The following is a 25393-nucleotide window of genomic DNA, read 5'->3' as shown; positions in this document are numbered from 1 at the left end:
GCTTAGACACTTCTGCGAAGGAAACGTTACAGCTTCTTGCTCCTTTCTCAGCTTTTCTGATTAACAAAAATGATGCGTCTATACACTGCAAGCCAGCTCTCTTGTCAGTCAGCACTGATACTCCAACCAGCAGACAGAAAAGGGAGACCAGTAACTCCTTCTGTAAAGAAATTAAAGGCAAAAGCAAATCTTTGTAAGTAGAATAGGGGGTGGAGTTCCTGCTGCATGCTTTCAGTGATGACTTTGAAAATATTTAGTCAGAGAGAACCTAGAAATCTGGTTGCACTTTATTTAATATTCAAATAAGGACCATTTACCTGCTGTTAAGGACAACATCTATACAGTCATTCTTAGAATACTGATAATTATATGAAATAGACTCCCCCAGAGGCTGCTAGTCTAGTATGGATTCACTTGGAATGCAAAGATTAATAATATTGCATATTACGTTCATGCAAGTAGTTGCAATTTATAGAATTCCCATTTATGCTCCTGAAAATATATCTATATTTCCCTGGGGGAGAGGTATAAGGTGATCTAAACCTACGTGCGGTATTGTTTGCACTGTATCTCCTAGTGAACCCGTTGTTGATTAAGTCATAAATAAATAAATAAATCTATACTAAGCGAGATGAGTAGCTCTCCCTGTAAGATTATTAAAGAGAAAATGTTAACAAAGGGCTGTGGGTAGCCCAACATGATGAAGGTACTCATCATAGACATAGGAAGTGAGTATTGTAAGTAGCATTTGAATAGCTTGGGGAGGATATTTTTAAAAGATTAGTAACATTATTACCAATGTTCTCCTTTTGCCTCCCCCCGCCCCCGATGCCTTGTCCTTGTTCTCCCCTCTCATTTGCTGATGGCTGATGATAACACCTTACTTCCACCAGGGAAGTAACCGGGAAGTTTGCTCCTTCTTCACAAGACTGAGGGTATAATTAGAACAACACACCTGCTCAGTCCTCCAGTGACTCAGTTAGTCTACATCCATGTCAAAATCCATGCTGTGAGGGTAATTTGATCATCTCACTTACTTTTTTTTATACACTTTGTATGAATAAACCACAAGAATGAGCCTCAGTTGAGTTGGTTTAATTCAGTCGCACAAAATTTGCATCAACTGTTTGTTGCTAAAAGAATCTTATGAGCCGAATCCAGCATTCCTCATACATCCTATAGACTTTAGTGTCTATTCCTCTTCATTCCTCCAAATATAAAATTCTATTTTGTGCCTTAAAACATTATTATCTGCTTATATTTCAGTAGTACCTACAGGCTCCAGCTAAGCTCAGGGCCTTGTTGCGCTGGGTACTATACAAACACATAGTAAAAGACAACCACAACCTGAGAGCTTACAATGTAAAATACAAGACAGACAAAGGGTGGGAGAAAGAAAATATTGACTCCATTTTAAAGGTGGGGAACAAGACACTGAGAGATGAAGGAGGAGATTTTCAGACATAAACTGCAGTTAGGAACCTAATTCCCACAAACTGTCAATAGAGGCTGGATGCATAACTGCCCTTTAAAACTCTCCTCCTCAGGGACTCACCCAAGGTCACAAGGGAAGTCTGCGGCAGAGCTAGAAAATGGATCAAAATCTCCCAGCCCAGTGCCTCAAATACCAGACCACCCTGCCACCCCTCAAAACCAGAATAATAAAAAATGAATTGTTACTGCAATCAGAACTGCATTTAGTGAATGCTGATTTTGAAGGATTAATGATAGATGGTTTTAATACAAAGATGATTAATTTAATCTGAAAACAAGAATCCCTCAAAGTTTACAACTGGGCTGTTTTTCTGAAAATTAAAGAATTGCATTCCTTACTTTTCTTTCTTCTTATGGAAATATTTATGACATGTCTACTAAATAATAGATATGAAGACTAAATAATACATAGAAAGACTACTGTGGTTATATATACATAAAATAGCTAACAAGCAATATTTAAATGATGTAAGTATAAATAGAATTGAAAATTCTATGATAAATTTGCAATTTCAGTTTCTGAATTCAAGGTATATACATCCCACTAGGGGAATTGTGCCATATTTACTGTTGCCACAACAAAAAATGAATTATTACTAAAAATGTTTTCATAAAGAGGAGTCCACTTCCCCATAGTATTATTCTGGTAATTTTTTTTCATTAAACCCTTTAGGCAAATTGACAAATAGTTTTTTTTCCTGTTGACGTCCTGTCTCCATGGGTTTGGTCAGATCCCAAAATGGCAGAAGCCTATTTTCCAGATAGAAGAAATCTCATGAAAATGTTTTATCTTGTGAGATTTATATCATCTTTAGCCTGTGAGATTTCAGTGACATCAAACCCAGGCTCTGGACACATGACTAAAGCAAATCAAGATCTGGAATCAGAGCACTACTCATTTGGCCCATCTTTAATTCATCATTTGGGCTGTGCAAACAGTTTGCACAGTATCCTGAATCCTTCCCCCACCATAATTTTTTTTTTAAAAAATGGGGTAGTGTCAGGCATCATCATATTTGCAAACATCAGCATAAGTTCAACAACGAATTATGAGCACAAACACCCCACACTCCCAGCCCACCCATAGCAGCTGCACTTATGTTCTCCCTGCTTACCTCTCCTTTTTTTTCCATCCTCCTAGGGGTTTGATGCCAGTGTGATGCTATCTTCCATCAGGATCATCAGATGCTGCTTAATATAAGATCACTGCCTCTTCCTGCCCTGACCCCTCACAATGCAGCAGGAGTGGTAGAAACTCTCTGAATATAACAGCTTCCAGGCTCAGCTTGGAAGCAGTGAAGCTTCATGTTCCCAGGCACAGTAGCTGTGAGGTTCCTTAGCTAATGTAGTAGGGGTTATGGAGTTTGTGTCCCTGAACTGAGCCTAGCAGCTGCATTATGAATGACCTTTTCCTCCAATAGTCCTTGCCAGAAGGACTTTGTAAGATTTGGGGGAGGCAATAGCCCACACAGGTCATCCCTCAAAGACCATGCTGCATGAGAGCACCCTGATGCTCCTGGAAGACCCAGCCAAGGTCCCAAGAATCCCAGTGGAAAAGAAGAGGATCACTTCCTCCTGCTCAAAGATGATAAAAGGTATGGAGAGGATAATTCCAGGGACCAGGAAGAGGGGACAGTAGTGTGGATGGACACTTCTTGGAGGCTCAGGTCTAAGCTGAAACCCAAGAAAACCTGCAGGTCCATTGCCAGTCCCTGGGAACCAATGTGCAGGCTGCCATTTGCAAACCCATGTGAAATGAACCCTTCAGACTTCCAACTGGTCTATTCATAACATTGCCTGTTGCCACACATACACAAAAAGCCTACCAATTAACATCATATGACTAGTTCAGACTAACTGTCAAGGATCAGATCACAGCAAGATATTTCCATTTGACAGTCCATTATTTTTCAATTGTTCTTCTGTTACATATCTAAGTAAACATTTGTTCCACTTATCATTTCTGAGCAAAAGACATGAATCACTTGACTAGTAAAACCACAACGACAGCTGTTGCTTATTAGAAACAGTCATCTCGTTCATGGGCCTGCTATGGAAGGATTCTTCATGAAGCTGTTTTTGCTTTGAGTGCTTTACAATGCAATGAAAGGAAAGTTGTAGAAATTAGGACATTCTTATTTAACCCACAATATTTGTGAAACACGCAAAAAGTCAAAGTCATTGAGGTTGAGCAAGAAGTCCCCAAATAACAAGGAAATTCTTAGTTAAGAACCTCACAAAACCTTTAACTTGGCTCCATTTGACTTTGTGCGGCTTATATGGTTCTTATAACATGGGATCACACAAAACTGAGCCTAGGGAGTTCTTCGTAAATAGACTGTGGTATTTCAGATTTAGATTTTAGTGGTGGATAAAATATTTATCTCCATCACCATGCGTAATCCATAAATATTTTTCCCAGTCACAACTCCTCCAAACCTCAGGAATAGATTCATTCTGGGTTCACAAAGTTTCTGGAAAGTGATCACTAGTCATTACTGCATTATCTCAGGTAAAGCTTCCCCAACTGGTGCTAAAAGCAAAACAAATCTGTATGAAAATAATTCCTGGTGCAGAAAGGCTGGGTAGGGCAACTGTGACTACTCTCTGAGGACTTTAAAAAACAGCACAGAGAAAATAAGGAAAGAAAAGTGGGCAAAGGAGAGACTAGAAGGACCGGTGAGTCTGACAGACTGTCTGGACAGCTCACAGATTTGTTAATGGGACTTGTGGATTTTTTCCCTTCCAGGCCAGTGGTTCAGATCCAAAGTGGCCAAAATCTGATGCCTCTTCTGTGGCCTATGTGAAATGAATTAGTTCTATATAGCCTAAAGGTCAGGCATGTACCAGACAAAAAACACCATTAAAATGTACACTTCCTGGCACCTTTATTGTCAGTCTGGAGCAGAGAAGCCAAAGACTAAATGAGCACAGAGACCTAACTGGTCCCACCAGAGCAGAGGTGAGGCACATTGGCAGGGCAGCATGGAGGTGCTGACCATGCTGTACCTGTTCTGCAGTTAAATAGAGGATTTTGCTTGGCATTACTGTCATCTGAGTACCTTTCCTCAGCTGAGTATTTTAAAGAATAAAGAACACAGAGAGAAAACCATCAATTTTAGAGTGAGGGCAAGGGAAGAGGAGAGCAGAAAAGAGGAGTGAACAAGTCCACAATGGAAGGGGCAAAGTTAATTAGTTGGAAATCTACAAAACTACCAGCTGTTCAATAATAGTATTAAGCTATAAGTTACTAATGGCCATGCATTGCCCTTTATTCACCTTCATAGTAGCCACTGGTGGGGTAAGCTCCTTGCTGCAGATGATGGATATTTGTAAGTTGTTTTTGTCACTTAATGTGCCTGAGCCTACAGTCTTAGGTAAAAGTAGTCCTTACTCACGTGTTGTCCCATGGTCTTAAATGGTACATAGGCTTTTTGCTGGATCTCTTCACAGGGTGAAGTTCGTTCACAGTGAATACCAATTACTTAGAGGACTTTATTAGATTGCAGACCCAATTGTGTACTGTTGCACGGAGTGGGGTCTGACTGCTGTGCAGCGATTCAGCTAAACAAGGAAGTTAGAATAAGTCATAGTGCGTTCAGCAGCATATTTCTGGCAATGCTGTTCAAATTGGTGAAAAAGGGGTTGGAAGCTTAATTAGCACTTAAATAGTGCATAAACTGTGTGCTGACAATCTACAATATATGGAAGTGAAATGAACTGAGAAACTTAGAGATAACTGGATTGAAATTAAAACATCTTTCAGTTTGAGTCAGATGCACAGCAAGGGTTCTGATCCAAAGCCCATTGAAGCCAAGGGAAATCTTTCCATCAATTTCAATGAGCTGTGACTCAGGCCCCTGGTGAATAGGCATGTTTAAACACCACTGACAGATCCTAGTCTAGGATGATAGTACACAGTATCACACATGATACAGAATCTGTAAAATGTATCAACTACCAGTAACTAACTACTGGGTGAAACAAAGAATGAATTTGTCCATTTTCTGTTCCAGGCACCTCTCCCTCAGAAGAACTCCTAAATGCTACATGGTTAAGTCAACAAACAGATGCCACTCTGGTTAAGCACATTTCTTTCATAGTCTCCGCAACCACATGTATGTAGAATGCACACTATCAGGTAGGCTGCACATCTGAAAACCTGAATATGAGATTTTCAAGGCTGTAGCAAAATGGGAACCTGATAAAGTGGATAATTCACTCCTTAACAGGTCAGCCTTGAAACAAAATCAAGCCTTTTCTCTGTTTAGCATAATTGATGGGGGACCAATTTTAATTGGTAAATTGTAATTTTGATCATCCTGGTTAATTCTCCACCCCTTGTTTTTCATCTTCTTGTTTCCTCTTCACCTGCTATCTGTGCAGTCACTGGTCTCCTGCTGGCTCTTGCACTCAGAGCATATGTTCTAAAATCCTGCAAACCGTCATATGGCATACACCTTTGCTGAATGCCCTGAGCACTTCCTTAGCTGTTGTTGTTTCATTCAGAAATTGTCCTGTTTCCACTGTGTGTTGTATGGAGGGAAAAGTGTGATATCAAAAGGTCTTTTCTAGCCATAATATTCTAACCAATTAGTTCCTAGCTCTGCTTTATATAATTATGGTCAGTTATACTTTTGGAAGCCAGGAACAGTCCTCTATTTGATCCAGGAAGGTCTAACGGAAATCTGTGTTTTTCAAGACTGATTTGGTAGCACAGAAAATATTGCATTACTGCTAAATCCAGATGGTCTGACACTCTGAAACACAAGTTATGGACTCATTACAACATCTGATCCTTATCTTTGCTCACAATACCTATTAAAACAATTTGCTATTCATATATCTATTTCATTTCCATCCTTTGTGATCACCAAACATCATGTGTCTGTGGTAATTGAGTTTATTAATCTTTTATCACATACAGTCTTGCTTGCCAAAACATATCTACTGTGTATGTGGATCAATCCTATAAAGTCCCATGTATAAGGGATATTCTGCTTGGGCATAGTTTAGGCTTTCAGTATAAAAACAGACTGAACAAATAAGCAATGCATATTAATTGGCAAATAGGCCACAGCTGACTTAACACAGAATCATTATTATCTTTAATATTACTACCTTAAGGAAATTGGGCTTTAAAAATAAAAATCTGGATCCTCAGACATCTACTATATTTTGGAGTTTTTCTGTTAGATTTTAAATGTATCTATCTTAAGTATTTCTAAGATCCTGATCACCCTGGTATCTAAGCTTTAAATTCATCAAGGTACTTAGGAACATGCCTAATTTTAGGCTGTTAGTACACCCACTGAAATCAGTGAAACTGCTCACATGCTTAAAATTAGGCACCAGCCTAAGAACCTTGCATATCCGGCAGATAGCTCTGTTTTAAAATGATACCAAACTGGAAAAATGCAATGACTATGTTTAAAACAAACATTACAGACAGGCATTTCACATTGTATGCTAGCCTTTCTAAGACTTGATTCTCTGCATTCTCTTATTAATGTAGTAAATTGGTCAGTAGAACTCTTTTTTTTAATTCCCCATTGGACTGGCATAGAAATATTTTATTTGATTTCCATTGGATTGTAGTTGATTTCATTGTTATATTATTGAGAAGAATGATTACAATCTCAAAGGATTCTGCATGCTGTCTGCACACTAACCATGAGAATCTGTCAAGATGTAGAGGCTAGGAACAGCCTCAAAGAGTCATCACTTCCTGCAAGGGCTTTCTTGAATCAGTTCAGAGGAACTCTACATTTGATTGCCTTTTTTGTATTGCAGTTTAGTGGGAAATTACACAATGGGTAATAAGCATAGTAGGTGAAAGGAAACATCACTGGACACTCCTAATTCTATGCAGTATGGTTGTGGTATATAGTAACATTATTTTTGTTTAAAAGGAGTAACGCAAAAGCACAATTCTACACAAATTCATATGTATCAATTATAAGCTAACCACTAGTATGAAGAAAAACACCATTATTTTCCATTGTTGCTTATATTACAAAAAAGTTATTTTAAAAAATAATTTGAATTTTCTGTCTACAACTGAAGATGTTTTCCAAAAAACATTAATTTCTGTATCTCCCAGATCAAAAGCAATGTAGTCTATAGAAAAGTAATTAAGCGTGCACTATGTGCACTGAAAAAAAGTCTGTGTTATAATTTTATTTTTTTAGAGTACAGAATAACATAAATCAAAAAAAGCAATAGTCTACCTTGTGTTTTGACTACTTTGACCCTCTTCAACCCCTGCCAATTTTTATCTCATTTTTGTTTAACTTTGTACATCAGAGTTTAATTTTAAAGCTGGTCCAGAAGACAGTGATGTATAGGTTACATCAAGTATAGCTTAAATTACCCTCTCCCCAGTGATTTGAAGTTGAGGGGAGGGTCTTACTCTAGCAGCAGGGTGGGAAGGAGAAATGGTCAGAACTTGCCCTTTGAACCTGGCCACCCTCAACAAGAGAAACATTTCTGCCAGAACATCATTATTGATTTTATTATATTTTAAGATCTCCTAAAACTGTTGGTGAAGTTTTCCATGTATTAATTTTTGACACGTGCATATAAAAACAGAAATATGGATTAAACACAAACTATAAATTTAGACAATACTCTCCAATAAACTTACAGACCTGCACCTATAGGTTTCCATTTCAGCTGACCATTCCTAGCAGCTTGTCACTGAAAATAAATTTTACCCCTTTGACAAGCCTAACCATGAATATTAGTCCTCAAATGCAACTTTGCAGTTTTGCTTATTTGATTTTTTTCTCCTGCAGCAAAAGGAGATAAAAATATATTCGTAAAATATTTAAGGTCTGATCCTGCCACTTTACTCTTGTGAACAGACCCATCTCTAAATCTCTAAATAACTCTCACAAGACTTGGCCCTTAATCTCAGTGCCTGTTGCTGTTTTTTCTCAGTCCACTAAGAACAAGTCTCCCGTGAAATGTTACATGTACCCAGCAAACTTATGAACCCACTGCTGCCACAGAAAACTCACACTGATGGGTAGCTCTGAAAACTCTCCATCCAATTATATACCACAGAGTTATGTATGTGTTTTTATGTAGTAGAATAAAAACCACAAGAAGAGCTCTACAACAGACCACAAAATGGGTTTGGCACCTGTGCCTCTTAGGAGTCTAAGTTTCAGAATTCTGTTATCACATGACCTGCTGACCCAGGAATAGCAAAACTGACCTTGTCTTACACACAGAAGTCTATTGCTATGACTCCCCTGAGAGCACAAACCAGCTGCAAACTGCTGCAATGATTAACCCTTATGTGTTGTAGATGTAACATCAAGTCATGGTAATAAAGCTTTCACTGCATAACAGATCTCCTGCTTTGTAAATTGTTGCTCTTATCAGCTGCACTCTAGGATGTTATCCCTTTTCTGTGAAGCATGACTGCTGTGTTGTTCACTGGAAAGGCTACTAGATCTATAAAGTCTGTGATATTTATTCAATTGCTAGGGAGGGTAACATACAGACTATACTCTGTTTAAAATAAAAATGCAATGCATTTTTCCATTGTCCTTTTCTGTATGTGTCAGAAAAACAAAATAACATGAAATAGCTACATGTATGAAATGTACTGTATTAATTAAAATTCAGAATTCCTACAGTATATTTGAATATAGGAATGCAGGATTTTCTACAGCAGATTATAGCATTGCTACATCAAGTCCAGTATCTTGCTTCTGGCAGTAGTTTATACTTATAGCTTCATAAAAATGGAAACTCTTCAACCTACACTGCACATGGACAATTATGGAATACAGTACGTGGAAGGAAACACAATTCCTTCCAGCCACTGCGGTAATCAGTATAAATGTTGAAACTTACAGTTTGATTGTCCCCTATCTTAAATTCAAATATTGGGCCTAATCCTGCATTCCTTATCCATTCAAACTTGCAGTGAAGTCAGTGGGAATTTTGAATATGCAATGAATGCAAGATCAGGGTCAGTGTTCCTTCCAGGATTGAGTTAAGGTATAGGCACTATGTATCTATGCCTAAGGCCCTTGCTCCTGGAGTCATGTGATAAGCTCAGAATCTTAGCTGCTTTTGTGGGGAGGAGGGGAGCCGGGGGAATGAAAGTCTCTAGCCTTCATGGCTGTGAAAGAAAAGCTTGAGAAGTGGACCTGACAGTAACCAATGCCATGAAATCTGCCTCAGTCCACAAAGAGCCAGAAGCATTGTCTCTCAGAGATGTGAACTGCCCCATGCATCACAGTGGGTGAGATCCACTGCTCTGGAGGGCCTCTCTGACCAGACCCCAGCAGAAGAGTCTGCATATAGCACAATAAGAAGATAGGGGACCTGTCTCATCAGATGGAGATGCACTCCACTGCTTGAGAAGGTACATTGGGAGGGTGACCTTGCTGTTACTCCTTTCTCTCTGTAGGGAGGGGAACCCCTGCTGCTGCTCCAAAACTGTGTATGTGTTGAGGTGCAAGGTCATGCCTTTATAGGACACATCCCCCTACAACACAAAGGTAGGGGTCAGGTCAAAGGGGAGGGCTCTGTCATGTGGAGTTCCTAAGCCCCCAAATAGCCTTAATCCAGCTCTGATTGTAATATTATCCAGACTCTTTTTTTAATTCAGTCACAGGAATGTTCTTCTGTTTATAACAAAACCATATGGCTGGGTATTTTTCTTCTGAATGAAATAATTTAAATTAAAACACTTATTGATTGTTGCAGCCAATCAGCTTCTCTTTCTAGCAATCATTATCTTGCATTTCATTATCTCCAGTTAGAAATCAGGGGGCTGAATTTATCTTGGGTGTAATGCTATTGACCTCAATTTCATCCTTGGTGTAAACAAGCACAGCTCTAGTAAAGTCAATAGAATCAGAGTTCATTTTGGCCCCACGGCTTCAAAGGGATACCGGGCGTTCACAGTTGGCCCCACAAGTGTTTGGGGTTGTTTTTTTTATAGAAATAAGCTTCTGTAAAACATAAGACCAACATGAGGATCATTTTTAAACTTCTGGTTTAAACAGCCTTTAAAAAACAAACAAACAAAACACCAAATCAACATTCCCCTTCAGCATAAACAGTAGACAAGTAAATTAGATTAAAAAATAAATCTTTGCTCTTATAATCTAAGGTATTATTAACAACATATAGAGAGGAATTCCAATTTTTAAAATATGTTCCTTTAATGGTTTTTGCACAATTCACTTGTGCAACAGACTAAATCCACATGGTGAATCTACAGAGGGTAGAAAGGTACCTCAGGGAACTTTGCACTTAAAAAATCATTTATCTGTTTACTTTAGAAATAAAAATTAGGACTGACAAGCATGTGGATAAAAGAACATGGTAAAGGTCATTGCCCCCAGATCTGAACATGGTGTGTTCCCCCCAATCCAGTACAGAAGAGGGAGTCCATCACATCTAGGACACCACACCTGTGTAAAGAAACATGCACACACGCCCAGTGGAAATAAAGTAGTCATGAACAAATTCAGGCTGGAAATTAGAAGATGATTTCTAACCATCAGAGGGGTGAGGTTCTGGAACAGTCTCCCAGTAGGAGTTGTGGGGGCAAACAACTGTATTAGTTTTAAGAGAGAGATGGACATATTGATGAGTGCAATTGTATAACAGGGTTGCTTGTGAGGGTAGGGGACAGGGTTCAACAGCCCTGGGGCTTGTCTCTAGTTTACATCACATGTTACTAAAGCGCATGCGTCAGTTTCAGCTGGACACTGGCAGGTGACAGGAAGTAATTCCACCTCCCTTCAATGTATTTTGGGAGGTTTTCTTAATCTCCTTCTTCTGAAGCATCAGGGTTGGTCATGGCTGGAGATGGGACATCGGGGGGGGAGGGGGCAGGGGTCTGAGGTGGCACCAAGCATTCTCTCTTTCAGATGCTTGGCTGGCTGGTTCTTGCTCCCATGCTCAGGGTCTAATTGATTGCCACATGTAGGATCGGGAAGGAATTTTCCCCCTGATCAGCTTGGCAGTGACCTTGGTGGGGTTTCACCTTCCTCTACAGCATATGCCAGGATTATGTGGGTATATCTCACCTAAAAGTTTCTCTGCCATTGTGGGGGCCTCAGGCACTAGTGCTCCTCAATCCCTCCTATTTTCCATCTGTGGCACATACCGTCTAGTGGCCTCTGGGTCTCATTTGCTTTGGTCTAATTTTGGTTGTTGGGTTTAGTGTGCAGATGCTGGGTGATGTTGATGCCTGTGACATATAGGAGGTCAGACTAGACAATCTAGTGTTCTCTTCTGCCCTTAAACTCTATGATTGTAACTCTCTCCCACCTCCCCGCAGGAACTGGATCGGTTCTTAAAAGAGGGGAGGAAGAAACGGAAAGAATCTGGAAGATCAGGATAGCTCCACTTTCCCCTTTCCTCCCCTGAGCAACAGGTATAGCTCATCTGCTCCTCCCCTCTCCCCATCTGTAACACCTGGGCTGGAAGGGGGACAGGAATCCCCGCTGCAGTCCACCTCCCTTCAGGCCTGGGAGAGGAGGCTGAAGAACCCTGGGAGTTTCAGGAAGAGTGGAGGTGAGAACAGATGTGGAGGCAGAAACTATAGGAGGCCGGAGTGGGGCAGCATAGATGGGGGCAGGCAGATGTGATGTCGCTTTCATTTCTGTAGACCAATGGTTTTCAACCTGTGATCCACGAACCCCTGCCGGTCTGCAGACTATGTCTAAGATTTCCAAAGGGGTCCGCACCTCTACTTGAAATTTCTTATGAGTCTGCAAATGAAAAATGATTGAAAACCACTGCTGTAGACACTGATAGAACCTGCCTTCTCATACCACTTCCACCATTGTCCCCCAACACCACCCAAAACCCTGTGGGAAATCCACAAAAACTAATGCTACTTGATGCTGCATGTACTTTTGCATGCCCTCCTCCATGCACTGGCCTCCCTCCCCTGCCCTGAAGGTTCCCACCAGCTGAGGAAATTAAGCACAAGGAGGGTCCATTGGACCCACACTGCCCTGGAGCCAGAGGACATTAAAAGCCACAGAACAGGACTGGAGGGACAGGGTCTCAGTACAAATGGTCCTGGCCGCCTGCATGCTGGGGAGAGCTACACAGCTTGGGGGGGCGGGAGAGGGAGATGCTCCTCGGGGGAACAAACTCTACCCTCCACCGCCTGACAGAACAATTCGGGGGAAACTTACCAGCTGGAAGCTTACTGAAGTTTCTCAATGTCTGTCCAAGTCCCCAGTCATGGGATACTCTCCAGAAGGGGGCAATCCTTCCCTGCAGCATTTGAGTTATATTGCCCATTATCTGTGGTGCTCCGTAGCAGACAGTCATGGGCAGCAACTAACTCCTAGTAGTGGGGGTAGTCTTGCAGTGAGGCCCATTCTGACAGCTTAGCTAGCACTGCTCCTCACAGTAAAGAGCTACCTTCTGCAAACTGCATACAACCCAGAGTAAAGGGCAGAGCAGCACACATCCAGGAGAGCAGATTCCTCACCACATTCCTGCTGCACAGAGGAGCATGCAGCCATGGCTGCTACGCTCCTTAATGGGGTGCTGTATAGCACTGCTTGTGTGCTGGTCCCACTCAGTGAGCTGGTGCAGAGGGGGTGGGGCCATGGCTCTTCCCTTTTCCCACCCCTCCACAACCCATTTGTGGTGGATTGCAGCTACGGAAGTGCAGAGCCAGAGCTGCCTCTGCCCCCACCCAGCACAGTTGTGATTGGTCTTTTTCAATGGCTGTGCAAGGAGTTGCTTGTGTTCTCCCTGCTCTGTGTGTCCCCATACAGACCAGCCACATTCTGGTTCAATGATGAATTATGGTTAGCAAACGCCTCAATTCTACCACCCTTCATGTACTGACAAGCATTAATCCACATAAGTAGTCCCATAAATTAGTACCACTGGGCTGGCAGAATCAGTCCCAAAATGTTCAAAATGCAGGGTGGCACCATTAGCAAAGATAGCATTTTCTTACTGGCATTGCAGATTACACTATTAATTTAATTCTTCTCTACTCAATATATACAACTCCCATTAAGATCAGTCCAGAAGCTCCCATTGCCTTGATACACAGAAGGCAGCAAAAAGAGAGTACAAAAGGGTGGAAAGACTCTCAAAGCAGCAGAAGTCAATGCCAATGCATACTCCAACCCAGCTGTCCACAGAGGCCCTGCTCTCTGAACTCCATACAGCCAGGAAGCAAGAATTGGGCAGCACGTTCCCCTTCAAACCAGTTTGTGAAAATCCCAGTGAAAATTAGTGATGCTCCAAGCTGTACAATTTTCCCCTCCTACCTCATTCTCCCTTCCAAAGACATGAGACACCTACTGTAGCACAGCTCCTGGAGAAGCCAGGAAGGAGGAGGCCCATGGAGCTGTGTGGAGAGACAGGCCCTCTTAGTGATGCTTGATTTACCTGCAGATCCAGCTTTCCAAGCTCCGCAGATTTTAAGAGTTTCCCTTGTCTCTTGTCTGGGACCCAACCTCCTCTCTATCATATTTCCAAGGCAGCTATCACCTTCCTATCTAAGTGCCCAGGTGGAAGAATGCAGGAAAAAATCTTGGCTGAGGGGTTTTTTCCCTCTCCTGTGGGTTTTCTGTGGGAGGGGAGCATTTAGTCCACTAACTCCCATTAATATCTAATCTCCACTATTAATGGGAGTTGCATAGGAAAAGGAAGAGGACTGACTTTTAAATTCATTAAATAAAGCACATTTTTAAAATCATTTGTTTATTTAAAAAAAAATCTAGTGATGAAAATACAAGACTTTTATGCTTAGACATTAGCTGTAGTAATAAAAACAAACTTGCAAATTATTGCAGAGGAAGATTTGCGTCCTTAGACTACATATTCCAGCCTCCATACTGATATATGTAATGCAGGGTTATCTTTGTAAGGCTTCTCTTCCAAAATATATTTTCTCTTCATAAGAGGCATTCCTTTTAACTCCCATTGGGGACTTTCTTATAAATGAGGAACTGAATCTCAAGGGACTGGCCTGGTTAGAAAAGTGTGTTATTAAAAAAAATACATAGTAGACTACTAAGCAATATAATTAGCTCATTTCTTTAGCTTTTTATCTTTAAAAAATGTATAGCCAAATTTTAATTAAGCATATTCTCTGGATGTTTGAGTTGTATAAGAATAAGAAAATCTACTATTTGCTATGTTTTAGAGGGATTAATTGTATCCATTAGGGTTCTCATTCTGATCTCAGATATGCAGGCAGGTATCACCATTTTTCTTGCAAAAGCAACTACTGTGTCTTACACAAGATGCATAGTGATATGCACCCACCTATCAGAGGTCTGAATCTGCACCTTAGGTGTGCCTTCTCATCTCCATGTGTAGGAATTTACACATATAACTCCTGTTGATGCTAATCTTCTTGCATGGGAATGAGCACATGTCCCCTATTTCAAAACTGGTTAAAATGCCAGGTTCAAAATATTATTGATAATGATAATAAATGTTAATTTACAGGTGTTATGCTTGAAAACCTCTTGATGCTGTCACAGGAGATAATTTAAAAATATAACTACATTTTTTAAAAGGAAGATATAGTGACAAGAAAGTCAGGGCCTGGTTCCTGAGAGGCAGCCTTGTCTAGTGATTTCTAGTGGGTTCTCTTCTTGACTCTCTGTGCAACCTTAGCAAAGTCATTTAACAGTCTGTGCCTCAGTTTCCCCATCTGTTCAATGGGATAACACTTGCCTTTGTAAAGTGCTTTGAGGTTCTCAGATTTCACATGCTCTAAGTACAAAGTATTATTAATTAGTATGTTTATATTACTCTGTTATATACTTGGGTTAATAGATTCAGTTATTTATATGTTCCTGTTCTGCCTAAGGCTCCTAAAATTTTGAAGGAGGCGCAACTGTGTTTATTTTATCTTCTCAAAGCTTAGCTAATGTCATTTGCTGGATACAGCCCTAAACATTTGAAGCTAATGAATTTAAGAAAAGTGTGAGCATATTTTGGTTTGTAGGTCTCTGCCTCTAAAATAATTCCTCCTGGTAACATTAACAATAGTATATAAAAACATCTCTGTGAAAGAATCTGGAGTTGAACAATTATGGAGCAGATGCATCCACTCTGAACAAAATGACCTCTTCCTCAAGTTACAAAACATTAAAGGTTAAAGAACGTTTGAACTGAAGTTAATACTTTTAAAAATTAGAAAAATTGCCATTCTTTCAAGACCTGACCAAGAAGTGTGGGAAACTAGAAGAGGACATTTAGGCACATACATTCATAATTTAAAACAACTTTTATTATGGAGGGGTTGAAAGTACTTTGCTTTTTCTGGATTAATTCAAAACTAGGAATGAACTTTTCTTTAGAGATTAAATGAGATTTGATGGGAATAAATACTCAACCAAGGGAACCTGCTCTAAAGCTGGTTAATTGCAATTTTTAAGTCACATTTCTTTCTCTCTAGTGTGTACAGATGACAGGAGTCTAAAGAGAGCAAATCAATGATAGTGCCAGATTTTCTTAGTTCCCACATTACACCTGACCTGGATGGTGCATGCTCTAGTCACTAGTAACAGAGAAAATAGAACGATCAGTCCTGTTTTATCACTACTCTTCACCTTAATGAGGACAAACAAAAACTTACAGAAATGGTCTGCCCAGTTCTGGAGATGCTGCTGCTATCCTTAAACCAAGCCTGTAAGAGATGTAACAAAGGCCAATTATAACACTTCCAAAGGAAGTGTGGTGAGAAGTGTTCTTAGTGATAAATCCAGGTATAATGTCTGTAGATTGCAGATAAATGAATTATGTATTACTTGTAGTATAGCAGCTCAGAGAGGCCCAAAAGAAAGCAGGGCCCCATTGTGCTAGGTACTGAATAAACACAGAGAGGTATGTTCCCTGCCCTAAAGAACTTTCAGTGTAGCCAGACAAGACACATAGTGTGACAGGGGAAAGGGAAGCAGAGAGGTGAAATGACTTGCCCAAGGCCACACAGATCAGTGTTATAGCCGAGAATAGATCCCACCTGTCCTGATTTCCAGCCTACCTCCCTAGCCACGGGGGTCATAGGGCCTCTCTGGATTAGGTTGCCCATATAGGAGCATGCTCACCTAGAAATTAAAAATGAATGGATAGAGCCTAGGTTCTTCCCCATTCCACCCGACAACTCTTCTATTGGGAGACTAACAAGTCTCATCTATACTCAGTCGTTCCCAGGATGAGTTAAGGCAGCAGCCAGTCATTCCTAAACCAGTGGTAGGAGAACCCTGGCTGACATTCATCCCAGCCTGAGAGCCCAGGGGTTTGGTTCAACGGTTATGGTGAATTTCCTCCCCAGGCTCAAGTGGGAAATGATACTTTAGCAGCTACCCAGCTGGGCAAAGCCAAGACTCCACCCTGTTTGCGGATGACTATTCAGCTTTGACTGAGTAAAGACTGCGAGATCGGACCTTAGCATGTAAGAAAAGTTCCTGGCAAATGCTTCCAAGTCTCATGCCTTTAAAGTTCCTTCCTGGTCAGGATTAAGTGGTGTTCTGGGGGCCGCTAATGTGTAAAGGGACAGATTTGTCAGGAGAGAGAAGACAAAAACACGGGAGAAAATGTTTCATACTAATTCATGAATTTCATACTAATGCAGCAAAGCCAGAATATATTCACTTGCCAGCCTAAGCACTATTCTCTAATAATTTAATAACAATTGCAAACTAATTCCAGGATATAAAAAATCCGGGTGGTTGATCTCCACAGCAAAGTTTACAAAAGGAAAACTTGCCCACATCAAATGTCTCAGTTCTCTACTTTAAATGTATCCAGTTTTACTTTTCAGGGTTCTTATAACCTTGCAAGAGGAAGATATACGTGGATCAAAGGTATATGTGCGAAGTTTACCCTTATTATTAAAAACTGGATGGACATGTATGTCTGTAATGAATTGAATCCGTGCAACTAGCATTGGTTTGGATCCTGCCTTCTATGAAAAAACTTAATTTGGGAGGATATGTAAATAAATACTGTAAAAGGAGCCCTGCAGACAGCCCGCGTAGCTGTCTAGTTTGCAGGAATCCCTTTGCAGCCTTTACTTGCAGTTTTGTGGATAGGTGCAAAATAAAATTGCAAGGAGTCGCTTAGGACTCACTACTCCAATGGATTTGATATTAGGACCGAATTAAATCACAAATAAAGACGGGCTTGTCAGCAAACCCTCAGGCCCTTGCTGTCTGATTAATAGGGAACCGTAGACAATTTATTCATTGCTTTATGCGAACACCTTCGCATCAGGTTGTGTTTTACAGGATTAAGCAACAGAACTGGGATTTCCCTGGGTGTTTTAAATCCGGCCGTGTCCCGAGAAAGAATGGGTCTGTTTGAGGGCTGTCCCTAGGAGGCAGGGGGAGATCCTGGAATTACTCAGTGCACCTAATTTCTTCCCTTTTTTCTAAACTTTTTCCTCCATTACCTCCCTTTCAAACACTCCAGTGGCTACTTCCCTTCAGATTCAGACTACTGGCCAGGAGCTGACCCTACTTGCTGATTAAGAGCCTGTGAGGTGCCCAGCTTCACTCAATCATTTCAGTTAACCAGGAGAGCTATTTTCTGGAGTGCAGAGTTTCTGTAGATCAGCCAAAGCTACCAATTTAAAAGTCTCTACGACAGCAAATGCTTGTGTGACTTTAGTAGCACTAAACTACCGCAGGGGCTGAGTGAAAATGAGCTTTAGAAGTGGCAGAGCTCTCATTGCCAATGGGTGACTGATTCTGATACACAAATACACACACAGCCAGCAAGGCTGTGTCCCCCAATTCTACCTGCAATGCTAAGGTCTCGGTTGGAATGACGGATTCTAACTGCTTCTACAGAATTTGTATTCAGTGATCGGTGGGGGTTCGTGTCAGATAAACATAAGATCTACTGTAAGGTGACTATAGGGAATTTGATTTGAGCCAGGCTACAACTGGCAAGTCTGATTCTTTGCTTGTCTTGATATAGCATGGATGAGAGCTGTTATGTGCCAAACCTGCTGCCACACCCAAGCACTACGGGGTTGACGCTTTTGCTTCTGCGATTCACGTCATACCACTAACATGCCTTGAATATGCGTCTTATTTGTAACTATACTTTGGGGAGGGGGAATACCAGCTCTCAGCGGAAGGTGCATATGGAACTCCTCTACTGTAAGCTGCAGGTCACTGATAGGATGGGTTATGTCTGTATTTAGGAGTCATTGAGATCGCTGGTGTCATTGATGCGGGGAGCCTTTAATCCATGGATTACTGAGAGGTCAGGCTAAAGCGGTTCCTTACTCTCATGTGAATGTATTTGCAAGGGGCTTTCACGTGATCATTGACACCGAAGCATGTGTCCTATCTTTAAAACTTTCTCTCCAGTCTGTACCATCCAGGTACTGTACTCCTCATACAACCCGCAATAAATCCTTATCAAAGGATAGCTATTGGGCATGTCCAAAAAGCACAATTTAGGAGGCAATATGTCATCTGTATGTGACTGACATGCCCACTGGCAGTGTGCCATGTATGGCCTCATGGCCTGCACAATTTCATTGCTGAGAACAAAGCCATTTTTGAGTTGCAGAATGCAAAACCAAGGTTCGGAACCACAACGCTCGCATTGAGGAGTGAGTCTCATGCCGAGCCAGGTCCCAGGCTCCGAGAAGAGATGGTTTCTAATGGAAACGCGACCAGACCCTCACTGTACGTCACCAGGGGGCGCCCCTCAGATTGTAACACCTCTGGTGCACGTAGGACGGGTGCATTCGAGGGGGAATCATGTTCCGCAGACTTAACTGTAATAATGATCGTATTTTAATATTGTATTGGCTACCTTAGATATGACTAATTTGTAATACAGAAATCGGTGTCCTTTGCCTGTGCCCTGGGGGAAACTGAGCTCATCTCCTCTTGTACAGCGAATGCTGATTGGTGGCAGAGACAAGATCCTTTGCGATATTTTTTTCATTTGGCTATCCCGTAACTTAGCAATGCCATCCTTGTGTCTTTCAGCGCTGTATCATAAGCCAGTTAAGGACATTTTGTCAGATCATAATTCTTTTTTAGAAATGGACAACTTTTTTTAAAAAAAATACATACGATCATCTCAGTCTGATTTTTATGTGCAAAATAACAAAAAGTTCTGACAGACGATTGACTTTTTTTTGACAACTGACTATCTCCCACGTAGTCAAAACAGAAAGGAAGATTTTGTTATGGTTTACGCTTTGTCGAGCACCAACCTCAAGATTACTTATTTTTTTAATTAAGAAGGGAGAGGTGAATCTTTGCACTGCAAAATTTTTAGTGTCTTAAATCACAGGCGTTTTATTCTGTGGTTAGTGTCGTTCTGCAAAGAGCAATTTGTATTACCTGTGCAATGAAAACTTTCAGGTAATGCAAGAAATAAAAGGGAAGTACTTTCCTGCTCTCCCCTCCCCGCCCCCATCCTTCAAATGCCCTTTCAAACTAATCAGCTGCAGGATCACTGCCAGTCTATACAAAGGCGTTCCCAAACCTTGTATAGGTAAAATTAACTAAACCCCTTCTGCTAACACAATAGCTTTTGTTGTCACATATGATCAAGTTCCAAGATCTGTAACTATTTTTCATAAAAAGATTGTTCTACTGCCCAAGTGAATGCATTACGCTACAGTAGCTCTGAATGGTATTGCTTATTTTCTTCAAAGCAACGGCCAGTTGTTTCTTCGGAGACCTTAGATCCTTTTGAGCAAAAAAGTTCTAATTCAACGAGACTGAACTTCGACGATGGATCTTGTTTTAAGGCACCAAAAAGTACAGCCCCTAGTACACGTTTAGTTGGGTCGGGGGGGGGGGGTCAGATTAGGTCAGAGCGACACTCAGTCTTCCAGCAACACAGTTTGAGAGAGGGAAGCTGGATGGGTGGGAGGGGGGAGGATTAGGGCTGCACCCCTGATGAAATTTGCCCCCGAATTAATTCCATGAGCCCATTTCTGCAGGGGCTCCCGCTCCGTGCAGTCCAAGGGACATATCTGCTTTCCCTGGTTGAAATGTATCATTAACTGAGAGCAGCCCTCTAAACACGCCCACGGCTCCCAACTTTTCTCTGGGGAAAGGCAAGGCTCCAGCAGCCGCACAGCAGGGTCAGGAAAGGGAAACTTGTCTTGGAGCCTAAACTTAATTCATGGACTTGTTTGACTTAGTGTGTGAAGAACGATTTTGCGCCACTTTACTGTCATGACTGATGTTAAGGGTTGGGACAGAACCTCTAAAAGAATCTGCTTGTGGGACTCCACCTGTGGGAGACCAAAGAGGGACGAGATCAACGCAGTGTCCCCTCTGCAGGAGGAATCGCTGCTGCAGTTTTTAAAGACGATGGGAGGGATTTTGTGAACTCTCTGTTGAAGTAATACTGCCTTGAAAGCTCTAGCAAGATTTATTTGCCCCCAAGATTCAATGCAATAATCTGGAGATAAAAGGTGTCACTTTTAAATGCGCGCCTGCATGCCCTCTTGGTGAAAATCGCTCAGAGGGCATGTGTATAAACAGCACAGAGAGATGCTAGAGTGAAATTTAGGAAACTGGAACTCAGTCGGTGTACTAAAGCTAGCTACCTCTTTTGTTAGATCGCGGGGATCGTGCTAGTAAAGGTTAAAAATGCTACTGGAGTTTGCTTGCAACTCCTCGGTGTTTCTACACCAAAGTTTCTCACAGTGGCTTTTAGATATATGTTAAAAGTCTTAGGGTCGGGAATTATTGTCAGCTTCCTATGGAGGCAAAGTGTTTTACAAAATATTAGCTGGGGGTTAGAAGGAATAGTTCAAATCATTAGGGTTATGACATTCTCCTATTTTCCTATCAAATGCACTCCCAAAGATGCCCAATTCTGATCAAAGTAGCATTAACATCTAAACTCTGATTTTTTGAGGCTTATTAATGTCATAAATGTAAAAGTCCTTTGGAGAATTTACAGACAAAACATCTGGTTCGTTAAAGCAAAGCTACTGAACTAAGAAAAACAAACTTGGCTGCTGTGTAAATTCAGATACCAAAACAATTTACATTCAAGCAAAGATTTTAGCCCAAAGGAAAACTTTTATTCATGTGTATTCGGAAGGGTTTGGGAATTCACAGACATTTTTAAAGAACTGTGTTCTAATAAAGTTGTGTAGATTTTACCAAACTTCTTTAATCTCGTCTCAGATTTATTATTGCAGTTATAATTATTACTACCAATGCTTTGCTTTTACAGAAATGGAGTATTGTTTTTGATGGTGGAATTTTTTAAAAATCAAACTTGTCAGATAGGTATTAATCTATTATAATTCTGATGTATATGTTTCTCCTTTGTTCTTAGCCAGTAGAAAACAAGGTACTTTCTGCACACTTTTTACATTTCGATAATGGGTCACAAAGCTTTTAAAATATATGTTCATTCTCTCTTGAAAAACAGAAAACGATGACATATGACAATTGCACTTATTATATTGTTTGTTTCAAACGAGCTATGAGAACTTTCAAAGTTAACAATAGGCAGTTTAATGCGGCTACTGCAAATAGATCTTTCTGAATACGTGCTTCCAATGTAATAAGTGCATCTTTCACGTTAACCAAGATCTGGAAAAAGAAAAGGAGTACTTGTGGCACAAGATCTGGAAGAGATAGCTCGATCTTGTTTAGATAGCTTATTCCTTCTTTGTGGGCTTCTATAAGATAGCAGCAATTAGTCAAAGATGAGTATACTAAGAACTGAAATGGTCTTATGTTGCTCTTTCACAACAAACTTATTTTCTTCTATCTTCTTTACTTCTTCAAGGTACCTTAGCAAATTTTTCTCTCTCACTCACCCTCCAGCGATAACAGTGCCTCGGTTCTTTTGCATGATAAGAACTAGTTCCTAAGATTCCCTATTTATGGTGGTTTTGTGTTTCATTATCTCTGTTCACATATTGATTTACCACTACTTCTAGCCTTTCAAGAGGCCCAAACATTAATGTGAAACTCATCTTAGATGCTTTAATTCACTGCTAATGACGTTCAACTTGTGAAGACCAGGTCAGTTAGGGTTAGTTCTTTTGCCTTCACTGAAAAGGATGAAGACACCAGAATTAACCAGATATTAGCAAGTTTGGACTGAATGGAAAGTAGCCAAAGAGCAAGCAGGTCACACATCGTGTGTGAACCTCCTGAAAAGCAATCAACCAGTAATAAAAATCAATCTCTGAAAGGAGTTACACCTATACTTAACCCCACACCTCTTCATTCCTTACTTATAATGAACGAGTGGTTAAACAGCAGTACTTTACTTAAAAAAGAAAAAAGGTATAAGGAAATTTTTCTTCATCACTTTAATACACTTTAATATTGATCTTCATTTGTTGTTAACCTCATTAATAGTTAAATTCAGTGGAGTCTTTGTCGGTTCAGTGTCGTACCTGCTTTTTTTTTTTTTTCCTTTTTCTTTTTTTAATGTTGGTTTTAACAGGTTGGCTTCTTAGTAAATGTGTTACACTATGCTGCAGGAAAATGAAATGAATGGTGAAAATATACAGCCAAAGAAGGCCATCAAATTGTGGACACTGTTGAACTATAAAACATTCTTAGTACATGTGAAGTCCAGAAGGGATGGCTGCCTAATTATGGAACTTTTCTTATAAATAATATGTATCTTGTTTGAAAACTGCCGGTAAAAGCAAGCTTAGGGCTGAGTCTTATGTGCTGAGTCTTTGTGGTTATAGCCTGTACAGTCATCGATTTTATGCATGATGGTTGTAAATGTTACACTTAATAAAATTACGGGTTCTGATCTTCTGTAATAGACTGTGACCCCCAAAAGAAGCTAATGCACTTTACAGAATCTGCATTTTAGTCTGTAATTTGTCTGGTGGAGAGTTAAATAGATTTTTTCTTCCTTTAAAAAACATTCCAAACAGTTAACACATCAAATTGTTCTACAACTTGCTGGTTGTTTGGGCACTTTATACTATACATACATATTATATATGGGGCGGGAGGGAGGGAGCGAGCGAGCGAGCGAGAGTGTGTTTCTGTTTCTAATTCAATTGGGAAAAGCCCACCAATTACTGTTTACAGAAAGTTTAGCTTCTCACGTTAAAAAGGGCTGATCTCAAACCGGTGCATTATTACTAGATTACTACTCTCATAATTTTTTGCTGACCCTTCTAAAAACAAGATGAATGTTTTAATGTGTAGTTACGGTTTTCTTACAAATGTCTCCCTTAGTGACATCGTTAAACTGCTGTTGCAATCTGTTGGCATCTCCCAAGCATTTATCTATGTATACATGAATGAAAGCTACTCTTTGATATCTACTTGCCACAAAATTAATAATTGCATGCCTGTGTCTATATATATAAACTGCAATAGGAAAAATGTCAGCACATACATGAATCTAGACGAAGTCTATATAGTTGAAGAAAGTAAGGGTAACTGCGAACTTGCAGAATCGCAATGCATAAAAAAACCTTTTAACCCTTTCCCCTTGTATAAGCCTTCTTTGAATCCTTGATCCAGCCTCCAGTGTCCGATGCCATGCACGGTGTAGTGAAAGCAATAAGCTTATATTGGAATATGCATGTGGTGAAAGACGAGCAGACCTGGGGAAAAAACTCCTTGGATTTGCAGAAAATAATAATTGGCTGGTGTAGAACCTTGCTTAGGAAGCTCTGGAGCTAACTAATAGAAAATCAACATATTTTCTGGCTTGAAACAAGTATCTGCTCCCCCACATCTAGAAATAGTATGTAAATGACTTAAATAATTGTACACATCCTTACTACTTGTATTTTACTGTACTTTTCTAGCATATTTTAATCCATACCTTAAGTAGTTCTCATCTTGATTTTTGTTTAACCAGTAATATAGTCAGTTTTATGTTTCCCTTTAATTCAGCAGTGACTGTGAAAGTTTGTCTTTGCATCTCATGTTCCAAAACTAAGTGAAATACTCCATGCTGTACAGTGTCTGTTGCAGAACTTCATCCGTCTAGGCTAGCAGTCTTTTAAAACTGCAGTTTATACATTACTCAATATCTGTGTTTTATTTGATACAGATTTAGCGGTTTCCCCTGAAGAAATCGAGACTGCAGCTGGTCCTGACACGCTGATCCTGTCCATTCCTCCAGTCCCTCTCCACTGCCTTTGGCAATTATGTATCCTTTAGGATTACGCTAAATTATTTAGGTTCTCTATTTCTCAGTTTGTATGTAAAGGGAGAGGAGGGGAAAAGGAAGAATGAGTTATTAATTAAAGCCTAGTCCGTTATGTTTTCCGAGCCTGTCTAACATTTGTAAATACTTGTGCTGCGGCTGATCCCCTCCTTCCTGGTTAAGTTGTTTAGTATGTTAGGTATTTGTATTGAATCACAGTCTATGTTATGTCTGATGTGTTGTCGTTGCAATGTGCAGTCAGAGTGACACTGATGGATACGCCAATGGTTAGACGGACAGATGTTAGGGCGGATCTAACGGCATGCAATGCCATAGCAGCAGGGGGGTGGAGGGGGGGGGGGAGAGCGGGCGAGAGAGAGAGACTGGGCTAAAAACATCCCGATTCAGTGAAAGTCGCTTATTTCTGGTGCAAACAAGGCAGCCAGACACACACACACACACATACACACGATTTTTGGAGGGGAGGGGGGCGGGTAACGTTTCAGTTGTAGTCTCTTAAGCAGATCTGATCGTTGCTTCTGTGGTCAGATACTATAACTGTGAGAAGAAACCAGCAAATATCAATGAAATGGAACGGAGCGAATTTGGCAGCACAAGCGGCATTTGACAACTCACCATTTTCTTGTTTGCAAGAAATGTTTCGTTTTCCCCCAACAGTAGCAATTTCCCGGGGACTTTAGGCGATTGCGATATTTTTTTTTCATCCTAAAGATCGGCTTTTAAAAAAAATCTAATAATACAAAAAAGCCCC

General features: G+C 40.5%; 1 long non-coding RNA gene across 1 annotated transcript; it reads right to left on the bottom strand.

Annotated features, from left to right (window-relative positions):
• On the bottom strand, positions 1-25340 carry LOC311528780. The gene is made up of 3 exons (XR_014713693.1): positions 25258-25340; positions 16109-16159; positions 1-160 (listed from the first exon to the last, which is right to left on the bottom strand). It is a non-coding gene; the product is annotated as an uncharacterized lncRNA (long non-coding RNA).
• Positions 25341-25393: the final 53 nt, after the last annotated feature.

This window comes from Lepidochelys olivacea (genome assembly GCF_965140295.1).
Source record: "Lepidochelys olivacea isolate rLepOli2 genome assembly, chromosome: 12".
Classification (NCBI taxonomy): domain Eukaryota; kingdom Metazoa; phylum Chordata; order Testudines; family Cheloniidae; genus Lepidochelys; species Lepidochelys olivacea.
The sequence above is the reverse complement of the archived record's forward strand: the minus strand, read 5'-3'. Positions and strand labels throughout refer to the sequence as shown.